Below are 24268 nucleotides of genomic sequence, written 5' to 3' on the forward strand. Positions count from 1 at the left end.
TGTAACTGCAATGCCAAAAAGTTCACTAGACAAATCAATACAAAAGTTTTATTTTGAGTTACTATTTTTGAGTTAGCATTTTAGTGTAAGCAGCCTATAAATAATATAGATAATGCGGTGTGCTTCTTCTGTTGCTCTGCTATAGAAAATAAGCTTGTCAGTGCAGACAAGTACAGGGATGGGAGTTTTGTGAAAGGAGGATTTAAGAACTGGCGAAAGGCAGGAGAAACATTTAGGGAGCATGAGAAGTCCCATCAACATATGAGGGGCCGTACAGGCCGTAATTCATACTAGTCCTCTCACGCACATACATTCTCCTTTCACATACATATATTTTCACTCTTACACGCATATATTCTCCTTTTACATACATATATTTGCACTCTTACACACATACATTCTCCTTTTACATACATATATGTTCACTCTTACATACGTACATTCTCCTTTTACATACATATATTTTCACTCTTACACACATATATTCTCCTTATAAGGTAAAAAGCAAAGGGCAAAAACGCCTCGCAGACACTCTTCCGTTTACTTGTTTAATAAAGAAAAAATGGTCCGTAGATACACGGATTCATCTCCCTCCATCATGTTGATTTGAATCAGATGTTCTGAACATGAGCCCGCCCCGCTCAACCTTCTGAGCCAATCACAGCGTGATAATGACCTGCCTTCCGTTTCAACCATACTTCTTCCGTTTCCACTATACTTTCTCTCACACGTATGCATTCTTCTCTTGCATACATATATTGTCTTCATACATGCATACATTCTTCTCTTGCATACATATATTGTCTTCAGACATACATACATTCTTCTCTTGCATACATATATTGTCATCATACATGCATATATTATTTATAATATTACATGTAAACATTGAATGAATATGCATGAGAGCAAAATGTATAAATATGAGCATTAAAATATATGAAATTATGAGAACAAAATGTATAAATGTGTGAGTGACAATGTATGAATGTGTGCATTGAAATATGATAATATGAGAGCAGAATGTATGAATGTGTGAGTGTAAATGTATACGTGTGTGAGAGTGAAAATGTATGTATAAAAGGAGAATATATGTGTGTAAGAGTGAAACTATATGTATGTAAAAGGAGAATGTATGTGTGAGAGGACCAGTATGAACTACGGCCTGTACGGACCCTCATATCAACACACAGGCCGTCAACAAACTGGCAGCATTAGAAAAGAAACCCTGATGAATGCACTGCTCTCAAAAGCTGTTGCTAAAGACCAAATGACTGCATTTAATATGACGTTATTATACAGGACCGTAGCCCCGGACAATTCTCCCTCAATAATATAATACATTAACCGTGCTTTACCTGAACCTCATCATGAGAGGACGGCAAAATTGTAATTTCCTGTGTTCAGTGAATGCAACAGAGGCAAGACACCAGACCAGCGCCATATAGATAGAAGAGTTACGACAACGGAAGTCCAAAAACGGTTATCGTCACGTGGTTCATGTAGACGAGGATCATTCCCCGGAAGTTCATGGCGGGCAATGTGAGTGCATTGATAACAGGAGATAGAACTACGATTTTTGTTAATTATTAGTGAATAAAGGTTTTGATTTGCAATATTTATACAACAAATCGATATGTGTATGTATTTACATCAACATGTTTTAAAAAGTAAAATCGAATTTGCTAATATTAAGTGATAATATTAGGATTAGTGTGAACAACTAGTTTACATGTTACTAACAGTGCCTTGGTTAAAGAGCCTGTTGCTGTTTATTTATAGCTTTGAATTCTTTCAAACCAATATTATCTTCTTAAACTTGTATGGTAGTCAGGAGCATCACTTTCTAATGTTTATTGATATATTCAGAGGGAGGGGATCCAAAGTAATGCTTTACAATTCAGATTAGATTCATTTCTACCATTTTCTTAAATTCATGGTAGTTTCAGTAATCCCCTGGTAATTGAGGACACAAGTTATCTAAATGACTAATGTCATCTTTATGGCTTTCAGAAAGGACAGGAGACCGACAGGTGACTATCAAAGGACTAGCAGCACTATCAAAGGACTAGCAGCAGCAGCAGGACTAGCAGGACTAGCAGCATATGATGATGATGATGATGATGATGATGATGATGATGATGATGATGATGATGATGTTAAATGTGTTGTTTTAGGAACATCCATTGCAAATACATGGAATTCAATAAACATTGAATTGCATATCATGCAGTTTGTCGGTGCCTTTTCCTCCATGTTGTCCTGGTTTGCTGTGCTGCCTCCTCATCGCCACCATGGTTTGCTGTGCTGCCTGGGGATGCTCAAATCGCTCAGAGAAAGGAGTACGAACGTACGGCTTCCCCACTGACACAGAGCGGAGAAAAAAATGGCTGGCTCAAGTCAGCAGGAGCAATTTCACGACCAACAGCAACAAAATATGTGATGTAATTATATACAAACACTGCATGTGCACTTTTTCACAAAACGAAAACCACACCATTGGGAAAGCTTAATGTTTTGTTTAATACAAAAAAAAACAGGGAAAGGCTTGAAAAACACAGAGTTGAGACTCAGGGTGCAGGGTGAGGGTCTCAGTGCAGGTATTCAGGCTCCATTGAATCCCCCTCTGGTTCTTGTGCTGAAAGAGGGAGTAACAGACAGGAGAAAGGGTTATACACACCTATATAGCACACCTATTGGATGGGAAATGCCTTGGGGAGATAAGGTGTTTACTTATATAAAACAGTAGTATTAAAGTTACCTTGTGTTTTCACTCTCACTTAAGTCCCTCTCCCTTTGCCATCAATCCAGAATCAGCTGGGCTGCAACATTATACAGACAGGTAATAATCAACAGAATCACAAGGACACAATATGGCTCTGCTAAAAACACTCACGCTTACACGCACCAAAGTTATATTTATCTAATATTTAACTCCCTCCACCCCTGCATACAATCCCGTTTAGAAGCACCTCTTCTCTAATTCAACAACGTTGGACGAAATGACATTAAGAGAACGGAATTTACAATTAAAAGGCTGTTCAACGTGTGTTGCTAACTTGCTTCGGTATGCTAGCTTAATCTGTTATCTGTAAACGTTCCCTAAATCTACTAATTTAGGGATAATCCACTGACATCCTTTAATACACATGTTCATTTGAATCAGATGTACTGATAATATCCGCAATATAAATCTTTAAACTTCTTCTTACCTTTAAAAGTCCGTCACGAACGGTCTATTATGCTGCAACTCCACAGCTCTGCCAGCCTTGGCGCTAACTTCCGGGGAACGATTGAGAGGCTCCACGATCCGCCATTGCTGTAACAAAGTGGTCCATTGGAGTGAACGGAGATGTCGTAACCAACCAGAGAGTTGAATGGAAATAAACATCTGTCTTATTGGCTCACAGGTACCTATCCTGTGAGCTGTGACAATATTTAAACTGTCAGTCGGACTCTGAGTTTTTGAAGATGGACATAAGAATTTTCTTTCTTAAAAAAGACAACAATTCTCAAGTGGTGGCTCACACAACAACCCAGAGCCACCACTTGCACCAGGTAAACAACATGTAACTGTCAGTACACTTCCAAGTTATGCGAACATGTAAGCAAAGCATAAATTACAGCTACATTGACGTTATTTTGAATCGCGGGGGTAAGCTAAACCGTTAGCAAGTAGCTAGCCAGAGATATTAAATAAACACTTTGTCATACAATCTAAATGTAATGTTTGTTAGCGTTACCTGGTGATTTAAAAGAAAGCGATATGAAGCTAGAAGCTACCTTACAGTACACAGTTGATCCTGAGTCCTGTCAGTTAAAGTGTTTCATAGTTAGCTTAGCTAAGCATCAACCTAGCACTGAAAGATATGGATGTTATGTGACAGTATTTCTGAGAAAAAGTCAGCTGAAATGGTGGCATAGTTGCCACTGCTTGTCAACAGCATGTTTGAACGTATTTGTAGCAGTAAATGTGGCTGTTTGGCCACTGACGTTGCCGTAACAACACCTGCATTTAAATGTGCAACCTCTTTTTGAGATAGATTTTTGCATGAAATTATAATTCTTCTGAATGATATTCCTATTGACAGCTAGTTTCTATGTGAACATTATGAGATGGAAAGCCAGAGAGAATACATGAAAAACAGGTATGAAATACTATATGACAAAACAAGAATAGTAACCTGTTAAGCCCGAAGGTCCCCGCCGACGGGGACCCTGATTTTTTTTATACACACTCACACAAATATTTTTAATATTTTTTTAAGAATCTTTTTTTTTATTTACATTTTTTTAATTTTTTTTTTTTTAATGGAATGAATACCTATAGTGATTATTCAATGTAATACAATGATTTTTATAGTCTGGTATCTGAAAAAGGTCAAATGGCACTGATGGGCCCAAATGGGCCCAAATGTGCCCAAAGCTTATTCCGCCTGGACTTTATTTTCATAAACCTCTCTAAAAAGGTCAAATGTCACTTGTTTTGCCTCAATCTTGATACAGGGTACTTATTATATGTTATAATTTGGATTCCTAAAGCTTTTAGGCTACTAACCCATCATTCAAGGTTGGTCTTCACTATAAGTAATGGGTTTTCTTTAGGCGGAGACAGGAATTTACATTTTTTTGCTATGTTCCATCTGAATTTACTCTGACACAGAAACATCTATATTGATTCTGACACTTCTACATCCAACTCACAGATGTAACCTTGCTTTGATAACAAAAATTATTCATATAAACCTTTTAGAAGTGAAGTTACAGTCATTTGTTCTGGGAATGTCATTTTCGAGCCTGAAACCTGAAAAACAGGCTCGGGGTTTGGGGAGTGATTTGTAAAATATAAGAAAAAGAAAATCTGCTTACAGTTCTGTTTCATATGGGTGTTGAGAGATGTACTGTATCCATAGATCTCTTAATTTTGCTCTCAAAGTGCACCAGATTGACGCCCAACTCTGACTGACTTCACGCGTCCCTGCCAGGGTTCGAGTTATGTGGGAGCCAATGGGAGCTGAGCTCCCATAGAGTGGCGAAGTCACACCCATCTACTTCCGGTCCATGGGACCTTATTTCGGAAAAATTATGTATTTAAGTCAATGGAGAGAGAAAACTTATCTTTCGATCCCGTTTGAATTGTGCCATGAATTACACAAATGATGTTTGTCAATCTTAAAAAATCATTTCCATGTCAAAAAAGTCACATTTTGTCGTAAAACTGTTGAAATATAAGACTATGAAAAATACGCAACTAGAAAGACTACAAATCCCAGTGTTGCGGAAGCGATGTCATAACTGATGTCACAATTGTTTTCCTCTGCTAAATATAAGAGATAGCTAAGATAACTTTAAGATGCCTGTGTGCTTAGTACCAGGTTGTTAGCATACCAGCAATGGGTCTTGCTCGTTCTTTCGCTTTCTGTCTGATGAAAGGACCAGGGGCCTCATTTATAAAGGGATATACACTCAAAAAATGGCGTACGCCAGTTTCTACGCAATGTTTGGATTTATAAAATACTAACTTGATGGGAAAATGTGCGGTCCTCCACGCAAACTCTAACCCATGCGTACGCACTAAGCACAAAAACGGGAGAGACGACAAACTGCGACACCGTTGGCAGAAGGAAGAATGGAGAGAAATGTGTGGAAATAATACCATAAATAAAATGTTATCTCTCATTTATCATATATGAAGAATTTATTTTCACACATTGATTAAAGCCAATGTTAAAATGATTTAACAAACGCCTGTTTGAGACTCCTCAGTGCACACAAAAACATAACTTGGAGAAATAAATAAATACGGATATGTTATTTAAAACCACACAGCTGATCGACAGCTTGGACACAAACCACCAAATACAAACAAATAATTCAGATCCAGTCGTCATGACTCCACTCCGGAGGGATTCCCCGTTCATTTCTTACAGTTTCTCATCAAGGGGGTGTCTCCTGTCCCCGGTACAAACACACTGCCTGAGGGAGGCTATGTGTATTTTTGTTGTCATTAACCTTTTTCGGACCACTTATTTATTAGTTTTTTTTTTGACTTGCAAAATTATCTTTTAAATTGACAAACATCATATGTGTAATTCGTGGCACAATTCAAACGGGATCGAAAGATAATCTTTCTCTCTCCATTGACTTCAATACATAATTTTTCCGAAATAAGGTCCCATGGAGGTCCACCGGAAGGGGAGGGACTTCGCCACTCTATAGAGAGGCGAAGTCCCTCCCTTTCCGGGAGCCTCCATGGGACCCCGGAAGCGTAAAATTATACATTGAAGTCAATGGAGAGAGAAAGGTTATCTTTTGATCCCGTTTGAATTGTGCCACGAATGACACATATGATGTTTGTCAATTTAAAAGAATATTTTGCAAGTCAAAAAAATTTAAATGTGTCGTAAAACTGTGAAGTTACAAAAAATGTTGTGTGGAACCGCTGAGTGAACTACAGGTCTCTTGGTCTCGCACAATACGCGTCACCATCACAAAGACGGCCGTCACGTTAGCAAATTTCACCTGTTTCTTTCAGAATGAGAATAAAAGTATAAAATGAGGTGAAAATCACTACAAGTCTGGGCACGTTGAGAGCTGTACATACACGAAAGGGGAGTTAGTCGGTTCTGTAAGAGCAGCGGGACCGGCTTTACAAGGTTTCGGTGAGTAATATGAGTGCAATGTGTAACGTTAATGTCAGCTAGCTAACATTAGCTAACAAGGTACACTAACGTGTTTTGTTTCAGGAACTAGTTTTCTCCTTAAGAACTTCGTGGTCTCTGTGTATGCTGTGGATTACATTAGTGTTCACAAGAACAAGGTACACTCCCGTGTTTTGTTTTAGTTGCTCTTCAGATTGAAGCGGCCAGTTTTATATCGACTATACAGTATAGTCTATACTGTATGTGTGATCTCCTTTTACATCTCGTTGTGTCATTTGAGTTTATTTGCTGTGTGTAGATTCAAGGATTTTGGTGACATGAACATGACCATCGCGGAGGCAGTCCAGTTACCATCCTTCTGTCTCCGTGAGGAGGGTGGGTCATATATCACCCATACTGGCACCAGTCCAAGGGCAGCTGCACATCACAGACCGGAGTCTCTGCTACTTTGTTGTGTGGACCACGAAGGAGGCGATCATCATCCTCATCCCCAAAGACCCTGCATGGCATGGAAATCTCCTCCTCCTGGAACAATTCTACAGCCAGCATATGCTCCCTGTGTTGGCCAGTAGAGAGGAGGACATTTAAATAAACATACTCTTAACACCCTCAGACTCTGCGTTGTGTTTCGTATGTGTGATGGGGTGTTATGCAGAGGGGAGGAAAACAGGACACAGCAGATTGGGATTGTGGTGGAGACGCTGAGCAGTTATTTAATTGTTGCATGTAATTATTATTATACTGCGTGCTTCTTAGTTATTTTGCTGTAACATGGATCTGTATGTAACTCTATATTGACTTGTTATCTACCACACTTCCTTCTACATCATACACCATCATTATACATGATGGTGTATATAGGATATATATATTTGTATACATTACATATCTGTAAATTGTATAATTTAATTTTTCGTATTTGGGATTGTTGGAAACGTCTTTTTGATCTCTGTCTATAAACACAAACTGAGTAAGATTGACAATAAAGTTGACTTTGAAAAATATATATATTCTTTATGAAAATAGTTGACTGTTGGAGAAATGAATCCAAATGAAACGTTGGACTGAACTACAACTCCGACTTTAAATCTCTACGGACTGTTTTTCAGTGGGATGGCAAGTTCCTATCTTTAAACATTTATTCGTTTTTTCTAAGAACAGATTTGATTTTCTGAAGTTAATTTAACTTTGCCGACCATGTAAGGTCATTATTAAAAGGTACAATCAATTTGTTTAGGGTTGACTAAAATAATGAAAAACATTCATTTGGATAATTTACTGACAGAATAAGAAACTCAATGATGCTCTACTCACCTGTTCCTTTTTATAAAGTGAAACAGTTGAAACGATAGATTTTTAGTAAACTTAAAAACAACCTTCTCCAAAAGCTATCAAGGAATATACCGAATACTTATTTTAGAACGTTATTACATATTATTTGTATATAGTTTGAATGATCCATAATTGACAGAAGCTTGTGTTTACACTGACCCGTTACTCATATATTAATGTCTTTGTAACTTCAGTAAACCACTACCTCACTCATTTCTTTCATTCATCACAGTTCAGTAAACTAAGTGATACATGAACCAGTTTAATAATTATAATAACGTAGGATTGCAACTCTTTGAAACTGTAGGTGGCTCTTAAAAGAGCCGTTGTGTTTGGGTGTGCTGGTCTGAGGTCAGTCTAAGCCCTCTCTCGCGGATGCAGCTGGATGTCCTTGGGCATGATAGTGACCCTCTTTGCTTGGTTCATCTTACTGGGGGCAGCTACATGGATGTCGGTGTCATTGTGCAGTTGAAGGCAGAATGAATGTATTATTGACTCCGAATGAAGCACAACTTCATGTCATACAATACATTGACTTTATTTGTAATTGTGTGAAAACATATGAGCATAATGATTGGCAAGCAGGACCTGCAGGAACAGAGCATGGTGATGGATGGAGCTGGGAAGAGAGAAGAATAAAGAAAACATATCAACTTCATTTTCGGATATTAAAAATTCAATTTCAAAACAAGTTGCCGCTCCTACAGTTTTCTAGTGTGTAAAGATGATTTCACTTGACCTATGCAAAATATCACACTCAATACATGTGTGTCTCTGGGGGGTGCATTGTGCCTTTGATGTATATAAATAATATACCATAACCAAATACTATTACGTACAGTGGAAATCAGGTTGCCAGAGCAGGTCAGTGTGCATGTTCCTCAGGGTCTCAGCAGTTACAGGTGAGGGAAAGGAAATAAAAGAGAAAAAGGTCAGTAACAACACTTTAAAGTAACACAACAGTAACACTTTGAATAATTATCCCTTCTAATAATTTTCTCTCAGTAATCACTCAACTACTGTCTTTCCAACAAACAGATTGACTCACCCTTACTGTCATCACAATGAAACACGTCCAGAAGAATCTGTCATGCAAAGCTCCCTACCTGCCTTCGACTCTCCCTGACTGCTTCCATAGCACCCGGTGGATGGCGCAGTAGGCTACTCTTCAAATGTTTCACGAAATACTTACCATCTACTCTTACTCTTACTTCATGTAATAAAATAATAACTTCATGGTAAGGCTACTAAAAATGACAAGGCTAAGTAATGTGATGCTAACTAACGTGCTCGCTACTCGTCGCTACTAGCTAGGTAGCTAACTTGACTGTGTTCCATGCCCAACATGTATATTACCTATGATATTACCTGATATGTCTGATCCGGCGACTCCTGGTCCTTTCATCAGACGGGAAGCGATAGAACGAGCAAGTGGTTTGATCACTTATGTGATTACAACCTGGTACAAAGCACACATGCATCTTGTAAAAGTGAATTTATTTTTAGCAATCTCTTATTTATTGGAGGGAATAAATCGGTTATGAGATCTTCTTCTTCTTCTTCGCTTTAATTACGAGTCGCAACCACTTGGAGCATTATCGCCTGTGACATCACTTACGCGAGCCAGAATGGGATTTGGGATTTGTAGTCTTTGTAGTCGCGTATTTTTCATAGTCTTATATTTCAACAGTTTTACGACAAAATGTGACTTTTTTGACATGGAACTTATTGTTTAAGATTGACAAACATCATATGTGTAGTTCGTGGCACAATTCAAACGGGATCAAAAGATAGGTGTTCTCTCTCCATTGAATTCAATGTTAATTTTTCGCTTCCGGGGTCCCATGGGCCGGAAGTAGATGGGCGTGACTTCGCCTCTCTATAAGGAGGGGATTGAGAAAGAAGCAAGAGGAAGTCGGAATTGAACAAGGAGAAAAGTGGATTCTTGAGGACTTCATCAGCTGAATCAGGCTATTTTTTTGGGAGTTTTTGCCACTGAACCCAGGAGCTGTTGGGGAAACATTCAACGTTCCCCTTCCAAGTTAACCCTGCAATCCAGTGAGCTATTCTGGCCTGTCACCCTCAGATAAGTGGTTCTCACTACACCAACATCATTTCTCCTCCTCTAGCACTCTACATATGAAGAGTTTGGTTCCAAAACGCGATAAACGCCACTTTTGAAAAAAATGAGTTTCCGCCGAAATCAGTATTGTATTTCGTCGGTATTGAAAAGTCAACATTCAATTTTCCGCAAAACGCGATATCCGCCGTGTTATTCTGTCCTGTTTTCTCACTTTCTTTCCAAACAGCGACAAACGCCAGTCTCCCTTCTCTACAGAATGTGATACATCCGCTCAACCAATCACAGTGCACCATTCCATGCACCTCAACCAATCACAGAGCATTCCACTTTGGAAAAATGCCGGCTGTCGATTGTTATCATTCTCATACAAAAGCAAACTTCTGTCACGCAGACACATTGACCCCAGGGGATCTATTAAAAAACTTTCAGTGTTATTACTCTGGATCTACTAAAATCGAGCAGGATCAAGTCCTTTTGCAGCTGATCACTGTCAACAAAGTTCAGCGGAGACGTCCAAAGGTTGTCAACAGTATTAAAAAAGGCCGCTCTCTGTGTGCGGAGAGGCAGGAGAGAGGCGCTCAGCTGGCTCCCTGACGTCACTCACTCTGACAGGACACCCAGTACAGCAGGGCTATTCAATTACAAATTCAGTTGGGCCAGATTTTATAACTACTCAATTCAGCTGGGCCAGACATTCAGCGGCCTGTAAAAAGCGGGTAATGACCCATTTTAAACCAACACATATTACTGCGATGAAAAACATGCAATTTTTATTCATCCTTCATCTAACAAAGGCACGTCAAAAAGTGCATAAAAACACAACAAATTAGCATTAATTTAACAGAATCTGAGGATTCTCAAAGTGCATACAAAACAAAAAGTGCACAGTTGAAGCATTACATTTTGTTCGCTTTAGAAGTAAAATATTCAGGTTATTTTTTTGAACCACACACATCACAACGTGCATTTAACCGAATACAATAATAGCAGTCTTAATAAATGTCTTCATACATACAAAATAGGATACATATGACACATGCACATCAAAAAGTGCATTAACAAACAGTTAAAGAGCTCCAATGTAACACAAAGAGGTAGTACTGTAGCAATACTATTTTTTCACTTTTCAAGTATTAACAAAAAATAATACATGTTGGTCACATTTGACCCAGACACATTACAAAGTGCATTTAAATGAATACAAAAAGAACTGTCAAACCCTTCAGTGCACAAACCCATAACAAGGGATAAGGGTAACTAACATATGAATGAACACGTCTACTCGCTGACTTTCTCAATGGGAGAAGTGACATTTTTTGTTTTGAACAAGAGCAGTGATTTTTGGCTCATAGGATGTCAATGCAATCCTTAGACATTGGTGAAGAGTGCTGTCAGTCAGGGAGCAGCGAGTGCTACTTTTTATTGAGTTCATGTGTGAAAAGCTTGATTCACATGTGTATGTTGATCCATACATACTGAGCACACAGATCGCTACTTTCTTAAGGTTAGGAAACTTCTGTTTGTTGACATCACTCCAAAACTTCGCTGGCCCGTTGCTGCGCTGCTCTTGTGCCATGGTTACGGATGACTGCATGTCAATAAGCTCCAGTATAAATGTCCCCTCGTCGATGGAGGGGACCACTTCCTTTGCTCTGCTGGATACGCCAACAGTGAAGGGGTCTCTGACAAAGCCCATCACCTCTGTGGGCAGAGCAAGTCCATCCAATCGACCGGCAAAGTTCTCTTTCAACCTCGCAATGAACTGTGTCATCACATCCGTGATTTGTGCCAGGGATGTGATGTGTTTGTGGAGCGTCGGAAAATGCAGCATCCGACCCGTGCTCAAGTCGGTCGCGAAAAGGTCCAGCTTGACTTGGAATGCGCGCATCTGCTCCACAAGATCAATGACCGTTTTGTCTCTGCCTTGCAGTCCCACGTTTAGGTCATTCAGATGTTTGAATATGTCGCTCAGAAAGCAGACATCTGCCATGTAGCTGTCGTCCAGTATGCGTTGCAAGTTTGCTTCTGCCTTCTTTTGTTTGCTGCTGCGGAGAAAAGTTATAATCTCTTCTCTGAGATCACAGAAACGCTCCAGTGCTTTGCCTTTGGACAGCCACCTGACATCATTGTGCAAAAGCAGGTCGTGGTGCTCAGCTGACATCTCTGACAGCAGCTTGCGGAATAAGCGGTGTTGGAGGCTTGATGTGCAGCGTATAAAATTAATAGTAGCCATCACATTGTTCATTGTAGTTTTGAGCTCCCCACCGAGTTTTGCGCACAACACCGTCTGATGCACAATGCAGTGTAAGGATGTTAGCCGGGGTGCTACAGCGGACCAAGTGCTGCTAAACCACTTATTTTCCCTGCCATGGATGGAGCCCCATCTGTCACAAGCATGCACACACGCTCCATATCTAGACCATTGTCTTTGAAAAAGGCTGAAATTCTCTCAAAGACTATCTCGCCAGTTGTGTGTCCTTCTAACGACAGTAAGCCAAGCAATTCCTCTCGGAAGCATTTGCCGTCGAAAAAACGGACATATATGCACAGTTGTGCGGTATCACTTTTGTCTGTGGACTCATCTACTGCAATGGACATTACATCGGCATTCTTCAGTTCTTCCAACAGCGTTTCAAACACATCTGTAGCAAGAGTTTCAACCCTACGGATGTTTGACGTGTCTGACAAAGGAACATTTTTAATAGCAGATGTCACACACGTTTTAATTTTGTCGTCATGTATCACTTCATCCACGACGGCCAGCATACACTCTTTCATGGTTTCAGAGTCTGTGAATGGCCTTTTATTTTTTGCCAAGATCCATGCAACACGGAGAGACGCCGCTGTAGCTCTTTCTTGGGCTGTGAATGTTCGCACCATGGTGGTAGAGCTCCGGTTGTAACATGAAATCAAACTCTGCACTTTTACCGCCCTCTCCTGAGATCCTTCGAGGAAGTTTGTTCGGAAAGTCGGGTGTTTGTCATTGTGGTGCCTCCGGACATTGTAATCTTTAAGTACCGCAACGCACTGATTGCAAATTAAACACATCGGCTTGGCGTTTGGATTTGACGGCTGAATAAACAAGTATTTGTCGGTCCAGGCAGGGTTAAACTGACGGTTTTCATCGTCAAGTTTACGCTTCAAAGTTGAGAGAGACATATTTTAGAATTGCTATCATAGGACCACTCGACGTACTTTCAAAAAAAGCGCGCCGTAGTTGTTGTTTGGTTGTTTCTAGGCAACGCGGAGTGTTGCGTTCATGGTCTGTACTAGTGTAGGAATTTGGCCACGGGAGGCTGGGCCACTCGGGAGTTGGCTCAGGGCCGCCATTTGAATAGGCCTGCAGTACAGGGTGCGTCATAGAGGAAAGGGAAACATCCCTCAAATAAAATTGAATAAATGAACAGGGGGAAGACCAAGATGCAGCCGTGCAAATATCTTCCACTGACATTCCTCCGCTCAACGCCGTGGAGGAGGACATTCCTCTGGTTGAGTGCGCTTTGATGTTCTCCGGGGGCTCCACCCCAGATGAGATTTACGCCTGTGAGACCGCCTCACACAGCCAGTGTGACAGCCGTTGTGTAGACAGAGGTTGCCCGATAGAGCACTCTCTGTAATGCACAAACAGGCGCTGAGAACGGCGCACTGCCGCTGTGCGCGCCACATAGCAGGCTATGAGGGGCCGTGTAGGCCAAAATTCAAACTCACCTCGCACACACACTACTGAAAACATCTGGCCTTGCACACACACTACTGAAATACTCTCACGTTCACTACTGAACACCTCACACACACACACACACACACACACACACACACACACACACACACACACACACACACACACACACACACACACACACACACACACACACACACACACACACACACACACACACACACACACACACACACACACACACACACACACACACACACACACACACACTACTGAACACATCTGGCCTTCCACACACACTACTGAAATACTCTCACATTCACTACTGAACACCTCACACACACACACACTACTGAAAATTAAGCCTCACACACACACTACTGAAAACATCTGGCCTTGCACACACACTACTGAAATCCTCTCACATTCACTACTGAACACCTCACACACACACTACTGAAAATTAAGCCTCACACACACACTACTGAAATCCTCTCACATTCACTACTGAACACCTCACACACACACTACTGAAAACATCTGGCCTTGCACACACACTACTGAAATCCTCTCACATTCACTACTGAACACCTCACACACACTACTGAAAATTAAGCCTCACACACACACTACTGAAATCCTCTCACATTCACTACTGAACACCTCACACACACACACACACACACACACACTACTGAAATCATCTCACGTTCACTACTGAACACCTCACACACACAATACTGAAAATTAACCTCACACACACACTCCTGAAAAACATTTTACTGAAAGGTTCTCAGTAGGGAATGTGCATGTGTTTCACCTATGTGTGTGTGAGGGGATTCTTGCTGTAACGGAAGTCCTTCTAATGTAACGGATGTCATTCTAATGTAACGGAAGTCAGTGGTCTCTTTGCTAGCCCCGTTAGCTTCATTAGCTCCAGGCTGCTACTCAGTGTACTAAGTGTTTGTTGTGTTGATGCCTGGTGGAGTATTCTTCATTGAAATATCGCACTTATCGTATGGCTCTGCGGTTCAAACAGACCGTCCATGAATGCAGTTTATTCGGTAAGTAAAATTCAAGCACTTTATTTCTTACTTGTCTTTTTATTCAGCTAACAAGCGAGACGAAGCTACATCTGTGCTAACGATGCTATCCGTTGCATACAAGTTAAAACATAATGGAGAAGTGTAACACATTAATAAGGTTTATACTGTAAAATATAAGGCTTCTCGGTGAGGTTGGTAAAATAAGGTCATGCTTGTACATTAGTTAGTTTGCTAGTTAGGTAACTGTATGCATTGTTATTGTTAATTTAAAATAGCTATGCTCGACGATGCAGACAGCTAGCGTCACATTAGTGTTGAAGAGCAGAGTACTGTATGAGATTAACCTCACTATAAGATCTGTGTATCTGAAAAATATGAATCTCACATTTCCAGTTGGTTCCAGAAATAACGTTGACGTAGATATTGCAATATGGTTTGTTGAGCTGGAGTTGATTATTGAAGCTTACTGGTTAACGTTCATCATATTAAACGAACGAACCCAAACGTTGTTGTTTTTATTAATATTATTACCAATACTTACTTAGCATTTTATTATCATTACACTGGAGAAACCGACTTATTGTGGCAGCAGAACATGAACATGTAACTTAATGCGAGGTCACATGATGTAGTATTGTTAGATGGGCCAAGAGCAAGGACTGTCTTAGGTAAGACAGCTTTTATGTGCGCAGCTCCACTTGCTTGGAACAATCTTCAGCAAGAATTGAAACTGAGCAATCTCATTCCTCTGCATGTTTTTAAAGCTAGGCTAAATGAAATGCTTGCTGATACAATGGGCACTTGTAAATGTCTATAACTATGTATCCTGTAAATATAATGTATAATGTCCTTTATTGTTTTATGTTTCATGTGGAACCTATATGCTGCAGGTCTCCCTTGAAAAAGAGATCTATGATCTCAATGGGACCAATCTGGTTAAATAAAGGTTTGAAATGAAATGAAATGAATGCCTGCATTTGAGGACGAAAAATAGCTCAGTCAATGCTTTAAGGACAAGGAAATGATTTGTTTAAATATTAGATATGACATGTGTGCTTCTGTGACAATGAAGCTTATTCATTGCATTACATTTGTTGAAGATGTTTGTCTTTTACCCTTACGTGTGTGTTACAAATGAATGTGAATATGGCATAGGACAAATATTTAAATTGACTGTCTCATGAAAAACGATTCTAAAATAAAAAGGACCACAACTATACAATAATACACAATCCAACTGATAAGATACAGTAAGGGCTTTGATATCCAGCACTTTCTTTAAGGATAACAAAAAGATTATCACATGACATTTGCATGTAAAAAAGTCTGTGACCAACACATTGTTACTTTACATATATGTTTGTTTAAAGATTCCAGGTGATGCGGCAGACAGACCAGAGGATGCTGACCACGAGAGACAGACCTATTCCTAACATCAGTGAACTTCAGCATGGACTCAAAGGTACAAGGAATCGAGAAACGTTCTGGTTTAAATAGATAAAGTAACAACTATAATCAGCTTTCACATTTCAATGTATTTAAGGCAATTATTATTTTACATTGTGAGAATTGCTACCATTTGTCTCTACATATTGTCTGTAAAAGACGTGGTAAAAGTGGTTCTTGCAGTGAGACAACCGAGCAGTTGAATATTATATATAAGATATTTTAATGTTGATTAACTGCAGACTGTTCATTCATAATCTGATTATCTTTGTAGTACAAAGTGATGAATTAAAAAAATAAATTAACATTTAAAAAATACATTATTTCTACAGCCGCTAAATAAACAAACGTTTCATAAATAACACACTTGCTCTGCAATAATGTCATATGTTTCTTGTCATTTCTGTTAGGAAAGGACATACCTGAAGGACACAACTGCCTCACCGTTTTCTCAAGAGGGGCAAGAAGAAAATGAAAAGCTGATTTCAGATTAAAGACCAATACAGGACATTCACTAAGAAACTATACTTTTATTGTGAACACAAAGTCAAACAGGACCATCATTTGTTTGTGGCAGCTGAGCCCAGTATGGGCTCACAGATGCAGTTAGGTGGTTTCTTCATCAGACCTGGTCCTCCTCCATCAGGCCACGTCCTCCTCCATCAGGCCACGTCCTCATCCCAGAGAAAGACCTCTCCACCTTCTCCAGCCAAACCCACAGACAGGACATCCGTCACGCTGAGGTTTCTCCCAAAGTCTCTGCACACTGTCTCAATTGATCCACACTGTGAATATGAGGGGAAAATGTTTGTCATAAATGCTTTAGACAATAAGAAATATGAAGTTAACTGTAAGGAATGGCTCATTCTTTTTTAAATAGACAAAACTATTACTGTATTTCAATATCTCATGTCTGAAAGTTTAATTTAAAAGAAGAAGAGGCCCCAAAAATAAAGATTGGTATATCAATAAATGTAGTTGATTTTGTCTTTTTAATTGTTTAAAGTAGATAGAACTGGTACTTAAGAGTTTGAATACAGTCTGAGGAGTTGCAGAGGAGGCACACAGGTAAGAGCATATAGCTACCATCACATGTAACTAAGCTTGACTTGAATTTATTAAAAGTATAATTAAGTAACAGCAACAAATCAATAGCAAATCGTGCACAAATGTGAATCTTTGCTGGGTCCACTGTTGAATTTACCACATATTGTATTTTTTAGAAACCTTAAGGCATTTATAGATTTGTATGCAAGTAATATCCCAAAACTCAATAAATACCGTAGATTATTATTGAAAGTTATGCTGAATAGTTTCATGTTCACTTACCTTAAGCAACGTAAAACGTGCAGACCGGGGGGAATACAAATACTTGTATTTCTCTTTTTTGGTTTGCAAGGGTGTCACCTTCCGCGGAGCCCATTTTCTGTAGTATTATCCTAACAAAGAGAAAACAAGAGGGAACAACCCTTATTTAGGTTTTTTAAAAAGTGACAATATCAGCTTGCATTCATCCGACAAAAATACAACACAGGGTATTGTCTAATTGCTGGTTGTCTTGTGTTTTTATGGGATTTGGATAACGGATTTATTCTATAAAATATTTTGAATGGTTTTCACTTAATACTGTTATAAAGTCGGCTGCGGACAGCCGGGCTGTAGTACATAGTGCAGCAGATCTACACAGCTAGCTCGCTAGTTAGCATTATTAACGTCAGCTATTTATGTACATTTTCAAGTTCTGCTTGAAAGCAAGTTCCTGCAAACTGTTCAAACAAACGCTTCAACTTGTACCATTTATAATCTGTATGTTTTAATATGGATCTTAAATCGGCGTGACGTTGAAGCAGCTGCAGTTCCTTTAAGCATACCGTTAGCATTTTGCTTCTGGCAACTAGATTTATGATTTGAAAATTATAAAAGTAGGGTAGACATGTGGATATTATCCGGCTGAACAAAACGTGACCTGTCTCTTAAATGCGTCTCAACCACAGACCTTATTTCCAGCTAGTTTCAAACCATATTGCAATATCTACGTCAACGTTATTTCTGGAACCAACTGGAAATGTGAGATTCATATTTTTCAGATACACAGATCTTATAGTGAGGTTAATCTCATACAGTACTCTGCTCTTCAACACTAATGTGACGCTAGCTGTCTGCATCGTCGAGCATAGCTATTTTAAATTAACAATAACAGCATACAGTTACCTAACTAGCAAACTAACTAATGTACAAGCATGACCTTATTTTACCAACCTCACCGAGAAGCCTTATGTTTTACAGTATAATCCTTCTTAATGTGTTACACTTCTCCATTATGTTTTAACGTGTATGCTACGGATAGCATCGTTAGCACAGATGTAGCTTCGTCTCGCTTGTTAGCTGAATAAAAAGACAAGTAAGAAATAAAGTGCTTGAATTGTACTTACCGAATAAACTGCATTCATGGACGGTCTGTTTGAACCGCAGAGCCATACGATAAGTGCGATATTTCAATGAAGAATACTCCACCAGGCATCAACACAACAAACACTTCGGAGTAGCAGCCTGGAGCTAATGAAGCTAACAGGGCTAGCAAAGAGACCATTGACTTCCGTTACATTAGAATGACATCCGTTACATTAGAATGACTTCCGTTACAGCAAGAATCCCCTCACACACACATAGGTGAAACACATGCACATTACTGAGAACCTTTCAGTAAAATGTTTTTCAGGAGTGTGTGTGTGAGGTTAATTTTCAGTATTGTGTGTGTGAGGTGTTCAGTAGTGAATGTGAGAGGATTTCAGTAGTGTGTGTGTGAGGCTTAATTTTCAGTAGTGTGTGTGTGTGAGGTGTTCAGTAGTGAACGTGAGATGATTTCAGTAGTGTGTGTGTGAGGCTTAATTTTCAGTAGTGTGTGTGTGGCGGGGGAGTGCGGCCAGATCGGATCACATGGCCGATGTGCGAACGCGTCCACCCCCAGGGGTGAGTGGTCCCGTGCTGACAGGGACTACCAGAGCTCGCATTGCGCGTTCCCGCGTGCGGCGAACAGATCCACCTCCGCTCGGATCGGATCACTCCTGCCCGTCTGCACCCGGGAAAACACGCCCGCCATGTCGTCCAGAGCCACCCTCTTCCGTACTCGTGGAACGGGGAGACCTCTACATGCTGCTGCCTTGCCGATTATTTCCGGCAGCTCCAGCATGATGCCTCCCAATGCCGGTAGCGCCGTGGCCACGGAGAAGGGGACCACGTGCTCGACCGCCACCTCTGACTCTCGCTCCGACCCCATCTCCCCCGTCCGGGGAAGAGGGGGAAGGGGAGAGCCGCATGGCGAGCCCTGGAGGGAGGCGGGGAAGGAGTCGTCCGACTCCTGCCCCCCACTCGCCTCCATAAACAGGCTGTCCGTCTTCCTCACCCGCAGCAGCTAGGGCGTCCGCCCTTTGCTTCCTGTCGGATGAAGGAAGACGCACACAATGAGGACATGCGACCTGCTGGCTGAGAGCCGCGTCCGCGTGCTCTGGCCCCAGACAGGCTGCGCATATCGGATGCAAATCATAGCTCATAATGTAGCCTGTATTGCACGAAGGGCACATACGGACACACTCTTTATTGCTCATGCTGTTGCTTTCTCGTGCTTCAGTAAACTGCTGGTTGCTGAAGAAAAGAGGGAGCAGATCACCGGGCAACCTCCCTATTTATACCGGAAGGTGGCCCGAGGGTGGGGCCCACCTAGCGGGTGGTCGTGGACTACAAGTGTTTTCAGTACTGCGCGGGGGCGCAGAAGGGTAAACCCAATAGCGATAGCCTTAGAGGGCGAAGCCATATACGAAATAGAACTGAATGTAATGTTTTCTACTTTTTTCCATCTGGGAAGGCATTTGCCTTCATCAGATGGAAAGTGTCTTGACCAACAACTTACGTTTTTTACCGAAATACTTACCATCTACTCCTACTCTTACTTCATGTAATAAAATAATAACTTCATGGTAAGGCTACTAAAAATGACAAGGCTACGTAATGTAATGCTAACTAACGTGCTCGCTACTCGTCGCTACTAGCTAGGTAGCTAACTTGACTGTGTTCCATGCACAACATGTGTATTACCTGATATGTCTGATCCGGCGACTCCTGGTCCTTTCATCAGACGGGAAGCGATAGAACGAGCAAGTGGTTTGATCACTTATGTGATTACAACCTGGTACAAAGCACACATGCATCTTGTAAAAGTGAATTTATTTTTAGCAATCTCTTATTTATTGGAGGGAATAAATCGGTTATGAGATCTTCTTCTTCTTCTTCGCTTTAATTACGAGTCGCAACCACTTGGAGAATTATCGCCTGTGACATCACTTACGTGAGCCAGAATGGGATTTGGGATTTGTAGTCTTTGTAGTCGCGTATTTTTCATAGTCTTATATTTCAACAGTTTTACGACAAAATGTGACTTTTTTGACATGGAACTTATTGTTTAAGTTTGACAAACATCATATGTGTAGTTCGTGGCACAATTCAAACGGGATCAAAAGATACGTGTTCTCTCTCCATTGAATTCAATGTTAATTTTTCGCTTCCGGGGTCCCATGGGCCGGAAGTAGATGGGCGTGACTTCGCCTCTCTATAAGGACATTTAATAATCAGACCCTGCAATAAAATAAAAATGTTTTAAGTTTTTCAAGTAACAACTCAAACTCACTAGTCACTCAGCATCATCAGACAGGTTTTTAGGAATATGAGAATGTCCACATTTCCAGGTATTTATAAACTGGGATTTTTGGGCATTTACAATATCCCCTGCTCTGGAAAAAACTCTCTCGCTTGGTACTGATGTTGCTGGGACAGCAGTGGTCGCGTTAACCGAATATTTTATTTATCAATGACGGAAAAATCTGAAAGCAGTCTGTCATTTTGACAGATTAGAACAAACCCGGAACAGCGCCAACGTTTCCCCGCAGCGAGGCTCTGGTGTTATGCCGTGTTATGCATGCCCTCCAAAAGGAAATTATATAGTTTCCAAACCGTACTTTGCCGTACAGATCGATACATGTCTGGGAGGTTTTGCTTTACGCTGTGCGCGCTCCCGCGAGGTGCATGCACACACGGCATAACACCGCCCCCCCCCCGTTGACAGTTCACGAGCGTGCTCTCTCATGAACTGTTCAGACCCGACGGGTAATAAGAGATTATGACGGACATTTTACGATCCTGTCTGTCAAAATGATGGACAGCGAAAAAGTCTAACGCCACCTCAGTGGGACGGAGAGATACAGTATGCTTTGGCCATGGGTGACAGCAGTGGGTCAAACTGTGCATTGTCTCTCCACCACTTCAAAAACAATACCGTTTTTGCCAAGAAGGTGAGGCTTATTAACAGGGCGATATATAAATATACTGTTGGTACTTGTCAATGTCTCTAGCAGGGGCGTCGCCTGGACCTGGAAACATTCGGGGCTTAGCCCACAGTGGCGGCGCTACAGTCAAATGTTCTACTGCAAGACTCCCCACACGCACATACACAATTGCGCCATCTGGTGTCACAAACGTGTGCCTGCATTAGCTTTGTTACGGCAATGGATTGTGGGAGATTCTCAAAGCACGTGAGGATCTCTTGAGGGTAAGGTGCCTGTATTATCTCGGTGGACAAAATGTATGTTTTTATTTTATAAGGACAATAACGTACTGTTGTGTTTGTTTAGTTTAATGTTAATTGTGTAATGCTCACAGTCACAGCAACATGTTTTCTGTGTGATTGGCTATTTGTTTTATATGACTTATCAACGTGATCATCAATAGCTAATCTGAGCACCAGAACCCAGCTCACGTGTCCTTTTATGCTGTCCATTGAAATGCAGGTATGTGAGTTTTGTACACCAGTTTATTTATGTGTAATGTTTCACATTGCTCCACATGATGCCTTGACTACAAAGATGATGTTTCTACGCTTCTTCCTCTGCGTCACAGTTTCGGGAATATCAAGATCATTGCACAGGGCCTTGGTCTTGTCATAGACCTCATGTACTTTCTCGTTACTTTGGTAATTTTTCAGTGTGTTCTCAACTGCCATTTTGTAATCTACTGCCCGCACCAAGTCAATTGTTTCTTTCTGCAGGTATTTGTGCAGGCCCTGAGTGGTTGAGAGCAGTGTCTGGAAGCCCTGAGTGGTTGAGAGCAGTGTCTGGAACATGACAGCATGTAGATGGTACTGCATGTTCAAAGCTTGCTTTCCAGTCCCTTTGCTAGAGGGGCTGAAAGGCTTCCTAAAGTCTTGATCAAAGCAGGGAGGTCTTTGACATGCCCAGCGAACAAGTTGTTTGTCCCCTACCTCTAGCTGTTTCTGAAATGTTTGCAATCTCTGATGGTGGACAAGAGATGTGGAGAAGAAAGAGTAGAGACACTCCAGGAGATCAACGCAGGTATGTGAGTTTTGTACACCAGTTTGTATAAGTTTAATGTTCCACATTGCTTGTGAAAAATATACTACCACTATACGATCACTGATGTTTTGTTGTTGACTGGCCACTTATTTTGTAAAAGAGATAGCATGAGAGGATCTCTTAAGCAATGCAGCTCACATGTCCTTTTTATATGCTGTCCATTGAAATGCAGGAAAGTAATCACCAGGTCTGAGTGATCTGTTGCCGAGGGGACACTACACCAGAGTTACATAAGCAGAGATAAAGTGCTATTTTGGGGGGAACTCACCTCCTCTGGGGTCCCCCAGGAAGATTTTTTTTAAATGTTGAAGTTAAAAGCATCAATCTTGTGCACTTTGAGAGCAACATTAAGAGATATGATACATCTCTCAACACCTATATGTCAAAAAGAAATCAAAGAATCAGAATCATAAACGGGTTTATTATTTAAAAACACTTCATTTTCCAATTAAATCATAAACGATGTCAAATTATTAGAAGTTGTTAGTAATCAGATTAAACAGAAAAAAGGGATGGAAGGAGGAAATAATAATCCCTCATCTCTTGCTGTTTGCGGTTGAAATGATCTCTTTTGCTGGCCAAACATGCTGGATGGAAAGCAGTGATGTCTCACTTGCCTGTATCTGCAGTCCCTAAATCAGTCATGTTACTCATTGACTCTTGTCTGTTCTGGGGTTCCTGTTCATTGTTGTCTCCATTGTCGTTCTTGTCTGTTGTATCTCCTTCCTGTGTGTCCCTTTCTCCTGTTCCCCTTTCTTCATCCTCTGTTTGGCTCATCTGTGATGACTGTGTAGGTAAACACAAACAAGTATGTAAGTCAATCAGTTTCCAGCTCTGTCAAATAAATGAATTTCAAGATACACACATTTGTCTTCATTAAAATGAGTGTCACCACACTGTCACAACATGTAATACTAACCAATTGAAAATAGTTACATGTACATTGGAAACCTCTTGTAGATATCACTGTTAAGAGTAGTTATCTGCCAATAGGACAGAATCATTCCTATACAAATGCAGTTTGAGTAATTCACTTAATTTATTCACTTAATACTCTAATATAGTCATCTTTCTGCATTCAACACTAAGGAAAGCTGTACAATTTGACATGATGAGGAAAAAAGGCCTCCGACAATGCAGATCATTTTTTGATCATATCAATTTTAAGATGGGGGTCAAGGCTTAATATTTGGGAGCATAGTGTCCCTTGCCCCTTTCAGGAGCCCCACTGGATTAGCTTTGATCTGAAATATGTGTATAACAAGCTTGTGTTAGCTGGCTGTCAATCTCATAATGTTCACATAGAAACTAGCTGTCAATAGGAAATATCAATCAGAAGAATTATATTTTCATGCAAAATCTGTCACAAAAAGAGGTTGCACATTTAAATGCAGGTGTTGTTATGGCAACGTCAGTGGCCAGACAGCCACATTTACTGCTGCAAATACGTTCAAACATGCTGTCGACACGTAAAGCAGTGGCAACTATGCCACCATTTCAGCTGACTCTTTCTCAGAAATACCGTGACATAACATCCATATATATTTCAGTGCTAGGTTGATGCTTAGCTAAGCTAACTATGAAACACTTTAACTGGCAGG

General features: G+C 40.6%; 2 long non-coding RNA genes across 2 annotated transcripts; one reads left to right on the plus strand and one right to left on the minus strand.

The window, feature by feature from the left end:
• Positions 1-14740: 14740 nt before the first annotated feature.
• On the plus strand, positions 14741-16771 carry LOC117459457 (uncharacterized). The gene is made up of 3 exons (XR_004553525.2): positions 14741-14820; positions 16180-16264; positions 16659-16771. It is a non-coding gene; the product is annotated as an uncharacterized lncRNA (long non-coding RNA).
• A 127-nt stretch (positions 16772-16898) lies between these two features.
• LOC117459634 (uncharacterized) lies at positions 16899-18803 on the minus strand. The gene is made up of 3 exons (XR_004553544.2): positions 18681-18803; positions 17578-17687; positions 16899-17033 (listed from the first exon to the last, which is right to left on the minus strand). It is a non-coding gene; the product is annotated as an uncharacterized lncRNA (long non-coding RNA).
• Between the last annotated feature and the right edge of the window lie 5465 nt (positions 18804-24268).

The sequence above is a fragment of the Pseudochaenichthys georgianus genome, chromosome 15 (assembly GCF_902827115.2).
Source record: "Pseudochaenichthys georgianus chromosome 15, fPseGeo1.2, whole genome shotgun sequence".
NCBI lineage: Eukaryota > Metazoa > Chordata > Actinopteri > Perciformes > Channichthyidae > Pseudochaenichthys > Pseudochaenichthys georgianus.